The sequence below is a fragment of the Heterocephalus glaber genome, unplaced genomic scaffold (assembly GCF_053883595.1).
Source record: "Heterocephalus glaber isolate CG9 unplaced genomic scaffold, H.glaber_assembly_v1.0 deba00000122, whole genome shotgun sequence".
NCBI classification, from domain to species: Eukaryota; Metazoa; Chordata; class Mammalia; order Rodentia; family Bathyergidae; genus Heterocephalus; species Heterocephalus glaber.
Genome location: NW_028258138.1, coordinates 36750886 through 36762995, shown reverse-complemented (window position 1 = coordinate 36762995; position 12110 = coordinate 36750886).

The following is a 12110-nucleotide window of genomic DNA, read 5'->3' as shown; positions in this document are numbered from 1 at the left end:
AGAAATCCCTACCTCTGAGCAGGAATTCTTTAAATGATGAGAACTTGATTAGCTCCAATACAGTGTTCTGGTGGTCTGCATCTTTGTAGTGTGGAACCAGGTGGCTGTACAGAGAAGAGGCCAAAGGAATGGGGGGCAGGAGTCCGGTGGATTTCTTCCGGAGCATGGGTTGATTCGGTATTTTCAGCATGACTGGCGACCTAGGGACTGCATTAACAGACCTGCCTGTCTGCAAAGGGCTCTTCCAAGGACATTTTCAAGAGTAAGAACTTTAATGTAAGACATATTCAGTTAAATGTATCTGCAGAGATGTGGAATGAACAAAATTTATTGAATAAGAAATGACATGAAATTGGATAGGAACAAAACCAACACTGAATATGTAAAGAAATGTCTTGTGACTATAACTTAAGGGAGAAAATATGAGTAATATGGAGCTGATGAAATTGGCAAAAGCTACATAACAAGGTCTTGTGGGCCATAGTAGTAGTTAATTGGCCATAGGTGTAGTTAGCTGGGTAAATCCCCTTATTTTTTTTGTTGTAAGACTTTAGTTGTTGCTTAAATTATAATAAGGAGACTCCTGAAATTCATGGGGGTTACATTCCCAGAGCACTTGTAAATTGTGAAAAACCGTGAATTTCAGATATGGTCAGACAAACACCTATAAATGCCTATTTTTGTACTTTATATCTTAAATATGCTATGTCTCCTACAGTTATGTAATTTAACTTAATTTAATGAAATACTTTAATAATAAAGCCTTAGAAGGTGCAGGAAGTTTTGACAGCATCTTAAGGATCTTAGGGCTTTAAGAAGAATAAGACTGAACAGGAGATAGCTACACGTGCTTCAGCAAAGTATTATGATGCAAGAATGCTAATGGGTCTGCTGGAGTTAGGTTACAAGGCAGCAGCAGATCAGCAGCAAGGAGAACTGAATAACAGTCTCAGATTGACTACTTGCAAACCTACTCTGGCCAAAAAAACAAAAAAAAATTATTTGCCATTTCCCTAAAATTGCAGGGATTTCTGCAACCAATTACTAGTTAGGGTGTAAAGAAAAAAATCCATGAACAACTGAGGTCATGAACTGTACTGAAAGTTCATGGACTACATTGTATTAAAATATGAGGCAGTTAATAGGAATTATGAATGCTCAACTCTAATTTCTGTGTAAATTTGGTAGCACTACTTAAGATTTTTGGTATAGAATTAAAGGTAGTTGGATATAATTCATAATATTTACTTTGCAGATTTATTATTACACTATGGAATGTAAATATAATGATATATACTATGCTAGCCATAAGAAATTTTAATTAATTTATTTTTATTTTAACTTATTTTAAACTGATACATAAAAATTTTACATGTTAATAGAATAATGTAATGTTTCAACATATGTATATAGTTTTCAATGTTTTAATTAGATCAAACATCTGTATTTCCCCAAACATTTTTAGAGTAATAACTTTAAAGATATCTTCTAGATCTCAGGAGCATATAGTACAGTAATACCTTAGTTCACAAACCCTTCTTTTAATAAACAATTCTGCTAGGAAATAGAAGCCTTTAGCAAAATTTTGGTCCTTTGGATTGATTGATGAACATGACTGTGTCCATCTTCCCCATAAACATGGAATGAATTAAATTTGTGAACCAAGGCACCACTATGTATTAATTTCACCTGTGGTCTTTGTATGTGAAATAATACAGCAGAAATTCTTCTATCTAAAATTAATCATACCACTTATGGAACTTTCTTCATCCCTACTTCCACTTTACTCTTCACAGCTTTTGGCAGCCACTGTTCTTTGCTCAACTCCTAAGACAACATTTTTGATTCACATATGAGTGACATCATACTTGAGTTTTCTTTCTGTGTCTGGTTTGTTTCACATCACAAAATCATCTCCCTTTCCATTACATGTTGTCACAAATGACAGGATTTCATTCTTTATTATGGCTGAATTGTATTGCATTCCATATATGCATGCTTGGTAGGCACGGGAATTGTTTCTATTGCTTGGCTAATTCATTTCTTTTGGAGGTAACTAGCTAGCTAGCTAGCTAGAACCATATATATGTATTTATATATATATATACATAGCTAGACTTCAGTCTAGTGCCCATTTTTAAATGGTCTTTTTAGTACCTTGCTGCAGAGCTTTTGGTGTTCCTTACATGTTCTGGTTATCAACATCTTGTCAGATAGATAGTTTGCATATAATTTCTCTCATTCTGTAGTTTATCTTTTCATGCTGATTGTTTCCTTTAATGTGCAGAGATTGTACTTTGATGTGATTGCATTTTTTTAATTGTTGCTTTTGCTTTTAGCAAAAAATCCTTGCCAGTTACAAAATCCAGAAACATTTCCCTTAGGTTTACTTCTAATAGTTTCATATTATAGGACTTACATTTAAAAAGTTTAATCCAGGGTATTTTCATGAGGTTCTGTTAAAGTTTCCTCTTAGGAAAGATTGTAAAGACAAAATGTGCTGCTGAATTATTTGCTCCACATATTGAAAAGACTTACTGTATAATATTTAAAACAGTTTTATTTCAAAGGGTTTATATTACTTACTAATCTCTTCATAACTTTATAACTGATCTTTTCATTTTCAGTTAATTTACTTAAATATTAATTTCTACCCAAAATAGATACTCATAACTGAGAAACTGAATATGACTAAAATATTTATACTAATTTAATATACCAATACTCACTTACTCTCTTTTAGTTATTGTATATATACAAACTCCTGGTGATATTATAATTTTTGTATAATAAATTCTAGTTGATTCCATAATAGAATATGTTTTTCAAGGTCACACATGAAATAAAATATGACCAGAGTTGTAAAAAAAGTATACATGTTCACGTTTGCTTGAAAAACAGTATTTCAGTCTAGATTTTTCATCATGATGCTGAATTGTTTTTTTAAATTCACTCATTCTTTTTTATTTTGTATTGAAAAGTGTTTGTTAGTATAAACTTTGTCTTTCCAGAGACAGTTAATTTCAACAGAACCCAAATAAAGAAACAAAGTCTACTAAGAAGAAATCAAACACACTTTGTATTCTGGATCTTGGTAGGGGAATTGGAAATTAATACCACACCATGTCATTCTTAAAAGTCATCTAAGGATGGTAGAGTGCCAAGAAGAAAAGTCATAGAAAGTCAGTTCATGCTGACAGTGCTTTTGTTTGTTAATCTTTTGAACACTCAGCCCATTGTATGTGATTATATCACTTCATTTTAACAGTGTTAAATAACAACTACCTGATAAAAATTCTACATATCACACAGTCAAGAAAAGTAATTTCTCATGTCCTCATCAACAGTGAAACTGTCAGAGAAGTAAATAATTTCACTGAAGAAAACAATATATTTAATAGGGTAGAGTCATTGTTTAATTTTCACAACTTGCTAAATGCAAATATCAGTGTTTTCTTTGACCCAATCAAAGAAAATGCTGGTGAAAATAAGTAAAAATGTTTTGTTTTGGTTTGTGAAAAACTGTAGATGTCACCAATAGTTTGTAATTACAATTTACTACCTAATCTGCATGCAAAACACTTTTTATTCCTCTGTTCTCTTGGTAATTGACATATTTTCATTGGAGTTAGATAAAAGATTTTGAGATAGTATTCATCAAGAAGAGAGAATTATAGGAACAAAAATGCATGCCTTGTGTAAACATTTCACGATTTTTTTTCACTTAATAATGCAAATTTTTTAATGTCAATGGCATTGGCCAAGCTGTCCCTTATTTCTAGACCTAAAATATATTCTGACTTTCATAAAGCCAGCTTCTGGAAGCTTCTCTGAGCAAAATAAACAAAATTATAAACCATGAAATGCTGTGTTTTTCTTTGCTGTATATTGTTTTGGTGTTATTCTGTCTTCAATTATCATAAAATTATCATAAAAAGTCCATCTTATGATTTTTTAAAATTTGGATGTTAGATTAGTTACTGTAAAGTTCCTATGTTAACTCTTCTTTATATGCATCATCAATTATCTTCTTTTATAGTTTTAAAAATAAAATTCATGTAAATTAGTTTCTTTTTATAATGATTATAAATTATTGTGTATATATGTGTGTCTATGTTACATACATACATATATGTATGTATTTTTACAACACAATATGGAGTCAGAAGAAAATGTTTAATAAAGTAACATATAATGGTATAATATGGTATATAGTGCATATTGTGTAATATTGCATAGGATAGTATAACCATCTGTCAAAGTATAGCTTCTAGATCAGCTACATCAGAGTCAACTGAGAACAGTAACTAATCTATGCCAAAGGTTTCTTACTTATTAGTGGGCTTAATCTATTTAGGCAGATTGCTGGATCCATAAAATATACATTTTAACATTAAAGAAAATACACCAAAGAGTATCAGAGAGTGTTCATCTATCATAATTTTTTTATACAATTGGATGATTTGTTTCAGAAATACACTCACCTATGTAAGTTAGAAGTCCCTAGCATTACATGTGGAGAATCTAGGGTTGGTTACACTATATGATTAGGATAGAAAATCCTAAATTGTTTAAAAATGTGTTTTCTTATCCTCCTAAACTACCAAATATTTTACTAACTTTGTAATGTTATTGTAATAGTGTTTGTCCCATAAACAATCCTGTCTACCTATCCATGATATTACAATATTTAATAGTGTCACGTTATTGAAAAATCTTTCTGCATTTCCAAGTGGAAGAGAATCAAAAACCCCTGGAGATTATCTACTTGCAAATTCATTTTGATTTTGTGAAAGATACCAAGCCATAGCTAATGGTTCAGTGCACTTCAAAAATGGAACTTGTCTATGAATTCTTCTATGTTTTATTCCCTGTCAGCTAAAAGAAATTTGAAAGTTATGGGTAGTGAAAAGGGAAAAAGACAAAAAAAAGTTGTGAGAACCACTTGCTTATTTTGGTAAAAGTAAACAGAAATATAGTTTTATATTATTTTATTATAATTTTAGATTATCCCTATAGGTTTTATCAAATAGCATGTGACACATCTATAACCAAGTTCAATGTTATTTGAAAAGTGGACAAAGTGCTCTCATAAATGAATATCGTAATGCAATCCTATTAGTCATAAAACTATTTTTGACTTTGCATATATCCCACTTATGATATTTATCTGTATATATTCTACCACTAAATTTGCAGAAAATGGAGGTATAGATTTATGCCATTGTAGAGATCACACCAGTGGGTACTCTTTCAGAGGCAGGTATGCAAACAAAGAATGATCAGAGTGTAGGAATGGAGGTATCTAGGATTCTCTCCCACAATGATCATGCGGATGAAACATTATTACTCACCTGTTAAGTAAGGGGAATAGGAATAGAAGAGGTCAGAGTTTTCATTTTCATTCCAATTTTTCCATATGTAAACATGACAAATATTTAATAGATTTTATTTTTTGCCATAAGCTAAGTGGTATAAAAATAGATCAGTGGTTAAAAGAATATGAAATGTGATGAAATTTGTGTCAACTAATGTTTAAATACAAAATTATTACAATAAAATACGCATTACCACTAGGCTCTTCAAATAACTCCCTCTCACTTCCAACATATTTACCTTGTTGTTCTTACTACTTTCTGTAGCAGTTCTGGAAATCTTTCATGAGTATCTTTATGAGGTGTGATCAAATATACAGTGACTGCTGGTGGTAATAGACATTTCTTAATAAGATCAAATTTCTATTCCCTGAAGGAACTTTTTAAATCATTGTTCCATGACCCCAAATTTACCTTTTGTGAAGTTTTTCCTTCATATATTCTTACGTGATCACATCTGAAATAAATATTTCAATTGATGCTCTGGGAAAAATATTGCAGATTTTTAAAAATCCACTTTCTGTTAGTATAACTTTGCAGGCCTAGGCTCATTTTATAGGTTCATCAGTCCCAGTCTCTTTCAATACATCATTTTGCAGAATAATTTAATTAAAACCTTAGAAAAATTTATATTCCAGTAATCCTCAACTCTCAGAAGCCACAATATCACTAAATTTTTCATTATATTAATTATACCTAGTTTATTTATTTTCATGCCTGTCACATAATTCTTGTCATTATCTATTTACTATGTGAAATGAATATTACAATCACTTCATTCCTAAAATACTTTTCTCTAAGTTAACAAGAAGAAAAACCAATACACTACATTTCGGTGAGATGATGTCACTCATGTTCTTGTATTTCTCATAGTGCTAGATGACTTCTTTGTTCTGAAAAAAGGATTAATTGAATATCATGGCTTTAGAGACCAGAAGCAGTTGGAATCTTTTATTCTTTGAAAAATATTGCAAGATTTAGCAAGATATAACTCCAGATGTGCACTTAAATTTAGGTTTTGATAATTTAAATAATTATATTTATTCCATGCAATATTTTGGACATTCTCTTACTAAAATATTTGTTCATGTATCTGAAATTCAGATTTAACAGGGAATCTTGTATTTTATCTAACAGGCATACTTTATCTTATGAGGACCTTAATTTTTAAATTTTTAAAATTTTCTTTCATGTGTTGCTTATTAACCACCCAATTCTCATTCACATGGTTATGCTATTATAATCACTTCATTCCTATAATAGTTTTCTGTAAGTAACAAGAAGTTAATACACAATATTTGTTTCTTTCAACTGTGTTTTCTAGAACTGCAGCGCTACTGTGCAAATGATATTCTTTTGTGATTACATGGTAATCATTTGGCCATAGCATACCAAGGATCTCCAGATTTACACCTTGCTCATCTGTTATATCCACCCTACTGCAGTCTCATGACCTGAATATCAAATTACATATACATACAAGTATTTGTTGTGCAACTGTACCAAAATGTACTAAATTACTTGTTGATTAGGATAGATTTGGGACTGTAAAAATACAAACAACTTTTTATAAAGGATAAAAATTCAGTAGAAAGATAGCTTTCCTTTCTGTCATACTTTATGATGAAGGCTAAGTCTTAGAATCAGTGATCCAGATCCAAACATTTACACTTGTCTTAATCTTTGGATTTGTAATTTTTCTTGAATTGCTTTTTTTCTTTCTTTCTTTACTGCTCATTCGCTCATTCATTCATTCATTCATTCAGAAACAGAATTTCACTGTGCTTTCTCATCCTGTCTGCAAATTGGGGCCTTAAATAATCTTTCTACCTTAGATTCTCACACAGCTAGGGCTTCAGGTGAGTGCAACCATGCCCAGGTAAATTGCTTTACTATTTTAAGTAAAGTGTATGATGTTATAATAGGAGCCTCTGTTTCTTCATGGATTTGTTAATATAATTGACTACATTCATTAATGAGTGAAATGTCAGTTGTTTTTATTTTTTTGTGGTTTTCTGGAATTGAAAACACTGATTAATGCTTCTACAATTAAATCTAGAGACAATATGTGATCATATGGTAATATTTTTTATTTGAAGTTGGTCAAAGCATTTGAATCCAGTATGATGCTCACGAGAGATTTCTCTATTGTCCCTGGATGAAATTCAAAGCAAGAAAATACTAAACCTGTGATTTGTATAGAATCTAAGAATTTAGGAGTATAAAACATTAGGCTTCACATTTAGTTGACACACATAGTAAAAGAAAAAGTATTTTTACAATTTCCAAATAAGACTTAGTACTGAGTTTCAAAACGCTCTTCCCATGTTTTTGCTTAACCTTTTTTTTAGCTTAACCTGAAATATAATGGCCAGCTGTGTCTATACACTTTACACTACAAATTTCCCCTGGCTGGTTTTGGTAGGGTCTCCATATCTAATACTGTATATACTGAATACTGAGCTCAAAATCAGATAACTTAGCCACAGCAAAAGACTGAATCATCTTAGTTATCTCACTTCAACCCTAATTCTAGCTGCCAAAATAGCAAAGCTCTTCACCTGATGCTAAACTGCGTAGTCAATAAATATTGTTTCTTTCTTGCCTAGTGTAGAGAACAAAATTTTTTTGAGATAGAGATATTGGCACGAGAAATGACATATTTCATTTGGAGGGAATGATAAGGGTTGGATATTATTTCAGCACCAAGGGGAAATCTTTAATTTTAATGAGATAAAATGCAAGAGAAAATAACTTCAGCCTCTACATACAGAAGTAAATCAATGTGCCAAACATTTACATAGTGATAATGTACATTAAGTTATTCCATTAATTCAGTTAAGAGTTGTTTGTAGTTATGTTGGAATTGTTGCACTAGACAATATAAAAGTATGGATTAAATTTATGAAATAATTCTGGCAGGACTTGACCATGGATTAGACATAGAATTCAAGGAAAAGGAAACATATTAATAAGAACAATCTGTTTTTCAGAACACGTTTTTCTGTATATATGATGACTGGGAATGCTTTTGCTTGGCAGCACATGAGCTGAACCAATTCTGTTTCAGGCACATTAAGTTTGAGATGCTTATTATACAATCTGAGATGCTCAGGAAAATAAAAATATTAATCTGAAGGTCAGAAAATCATCCATAACTGGAGAAAAATGCTTACAGATTATCAAACTTTTTAAAGTGAGTTTATTCAGAGAAACTATATAAGAAAAAGATTCAGTTATGCTCATGATAACAGAATGAGAGAAAAAAAACTTTGGAAACAACTGATAGTGAGATAATGGGTATATCAAGAAAATATGGAATTATACAACCAGGGAAATATGTTTCATCTTGAAGTAAGTGACAGAATGTATCAAATGCTACTTATGAGGATTGGAAATAACCACTGAGTGGAGATGAATTCAATACACATTTTAAGTTATTTCACAGCTTTATAAAACAAGAAACGATTGGAATAGGCTGAGATGAGAATGAGAACTGAGGGTGTAAAATCATAAACAAGACTTTTGTGAGCATTTTCTTGCTGGACAGCAAAATGGTTCTAAAGTCAGTGAGGTTTTCTTTTCTTCTTTAGCTTTGATAATTTGTCCTTTCTATGCTCTTTTAAAGAAAATCTATAAAGATTAATCAAATGACTGTAAGATAATATTATACATTCCCTTGCAGAAACTTTATTGGTTTACCTTTGACATTCAGATGTAAAATTTATCTTCAGAAAATAGATTTGGGTTTAACGTAGTTTATTGTTTCCCATATGTATATAACATTGACCCTTATTGTTTATTAAAAAATATCATTTGGCAGTATTCTGCAGGTTTCTCGTAAATCACATGTCCATTTATGTGTTTCTGCTTCTGGATGTTTTCCTGACCCCTCTCGGGAATATAGTTTTCCATTTTTGCCTTAGGATCACACTGTCCTAAATTCTTTACCTTTATATAAAGACTTGATAAGCAGTATAATAAATATTTCCAACTTATTCAAGTTGTGGAGCAGTTTCTTTGCTCTTGGCCTATTTTTACTACATATAAAAGTTAGCTCAATTGATAATATTCATAATTAACTTCCCCCACCTCATCTTCCTAAACATAAATAGTTCTTAGATACATGAATAATGCACTATAAATACTTTGTAGTTAAAATTTTCAAGGTAGCAATGGCAACGCCTAGTTATAGATATCACAAAATACACAATACAAATCTTATATTAAAGCCATTCATTTATATAAACATATTCTAAAACTCTTATGGGTCTTTTGCACAGTTTAGAATCTGATGAAAGTTAATGAAATTTCTCCTTAGAACAATAAGCATACACTCCAAATTATGCATGCAAAATTTGAGGATTCAAGGACTTACCTGAAACCCATCCAAGAAACTTTGTTAAAAAACCTATTTGAAATTATTTTATGTGCTTCATTTCCTTTAATAACTTTCCTTTATTAAATATGTTTTTATCAAATGTGAAGGGAATTCTCATTAATTTCTAGAATATATTTCTAGCTATCAACTTCCGTCTTCAAATAACCTGAAACTCCAAGACTAGATTCCAGGCAGGCTTCCATGAAGTTTTGATGAATGTAAAATGATAGAAAGAACTTATTGTAGGGTATTATAGAAAAACTGTTGTACGTCAGTCATTCCCCTGCAATTGAAGGGTCACTGGCCAGAATGTACAAGGAAGCTTCTCATCTTTGACAGTTCTTATTTAAGACTCACTGACAATACAATGCTATCATCCTGCTGGGCATCATATTAGATGTCAAGAGTCCAGTAAAATTTCAAAATTCTTTGTACTATGATTTTTGAAGTCAGGAGTACAATTAGCTTCCTTCAGACTTTCTGTTAACTTTCAAGCTCCTTTTCTTCTATATGTAATAATATCTAACATAGAAATTTTTTTACAGTTCATACTAAGATCATTTGTAGGACTTTAAATAAAATACTTATGGAAGAAAATGTTAATTGTTGGCATTAATGAATAATTTTTTCATTTATATCCAAATCTTTCATTCTTTGATTTAAAGCATTGCAGTCAAGAATTGTCACACATAGTAAATATTAGAATATACTAATTATATAATATTTAATAAATCATATTACATATATTAAAATCCCTTGAAAATTTTCTATTAAAGCATACAATGGAAAATGTATTTAAAGGTTTTAAGTAAAATGGAAAAAGCTTAGAGAAATTGAGGAAATGTCAGAGACTGAATAAGAAGTTTTATTAATGTCTGAGAACAAATCTATATGGCCAATTTTACTTTTTATTGTAAGTTATATCTTATTTTTCTATGTAAATACAAAAGCAATTTATATGTGTTGTTAAAAACAACAAGCACATAAAAACAATACGATAAGCATTATTTATAAAGTCTGAACTAAAAATTTAATACAGTGCCTTAATGAGTCATTCCCACCCTTTTCTCAGAGAGATCCACTAAAGTTGACATATAATCTTCAAAATCTCATATAATAATTTCATCATTTTAGGAATGCTTTTTCACTTAATTTTTATTTAGGCTGAGGAAAATTACTATAATAAGTGAAATATTATATGTGTCCATTTTTATGTGTGTTTACTTTTAGATATGTATAAATGCTTTGTTCATTTGTTCATTTGATTTTTCAGGGCAGATATCATAAAGTATTACTATTTTGTTATTGTGAATAATAAATATCTAATTTTTTTGAAAGTTTCTTCACAATTAAGAAAAGTAATTTAAAAACTATTAATCTAGTGAATGATATGAATTGAATTTATAATATATATTCTTTAATTTCTTTAATATGTGTAGTTTTCATTTAATGTACTGCTCTATTTTGGTAGATTTATCAAAGCTTTTATTTTTATGTTCACACTGATACTAATTTTTATTTTCTACTTTGAGCTTTGCCAAATGTTGGTACCCATTATTACCCTGATTTTATGTAAAAACTGAAGGTCTAAATGCTCTGCATTACTTTAAATATCTCTCTCAAGGGCTGCATCCTGCATGTTTAATAAGATGCTTTTGTGAAACTGTCATATGGTGATTTTGGAAGTGTGAGTACTTTGATCATTTGTCCTTTTACAGTCATACTAACTATATAGTGTGAGATTCCCACTTTCCTTGGACTCAATGCTTCATACTGTATTTTTCTAAAGATATGAATTTAATTAAAATGTTCAAATTCAGAGCTTACGTGTGTTTATTTTACCTTTCTACTTTCAGATTTAGGTAGCAAATTTTTATTACAACTTTTTTATTCAGTTAGCTGTAAGCCTGTGTATTAGCTTGTCTTAGAAACAAAGGTCTAGCTTTTGTAACTATTTGTTAATTATTCCAATGTATAACACATCTATGTATTTACAATTTATCTCTGGATTATTTCATTGTTTTTGTTTTTTTAGACATTAATTGTTTGACGTTTTATTTTTGTTGAATTTTTAATATTCACTAATGTAGTGGATTAATTCATATTCAGCTTGTAACACCCGGCTAAACTGAATCAGCGTGGTCTGGGCATGGAGAATCCACCTGAGGATTGTTGCCAATAGCCATAAAAAGAGAGTTGGAGGGGAAGATCTTGGACTATTGATTTTCTAGGAAAAGCTTGCTGCAGATGGTTTTCCTGATGTGAACTAGGCTTTCTCATCACAGGCGCTCGGGGCCTCATTGTCCCTGGGAATGGCTACTGTTTTTATCAGAGGAGCTCTGATCTTCACTGTG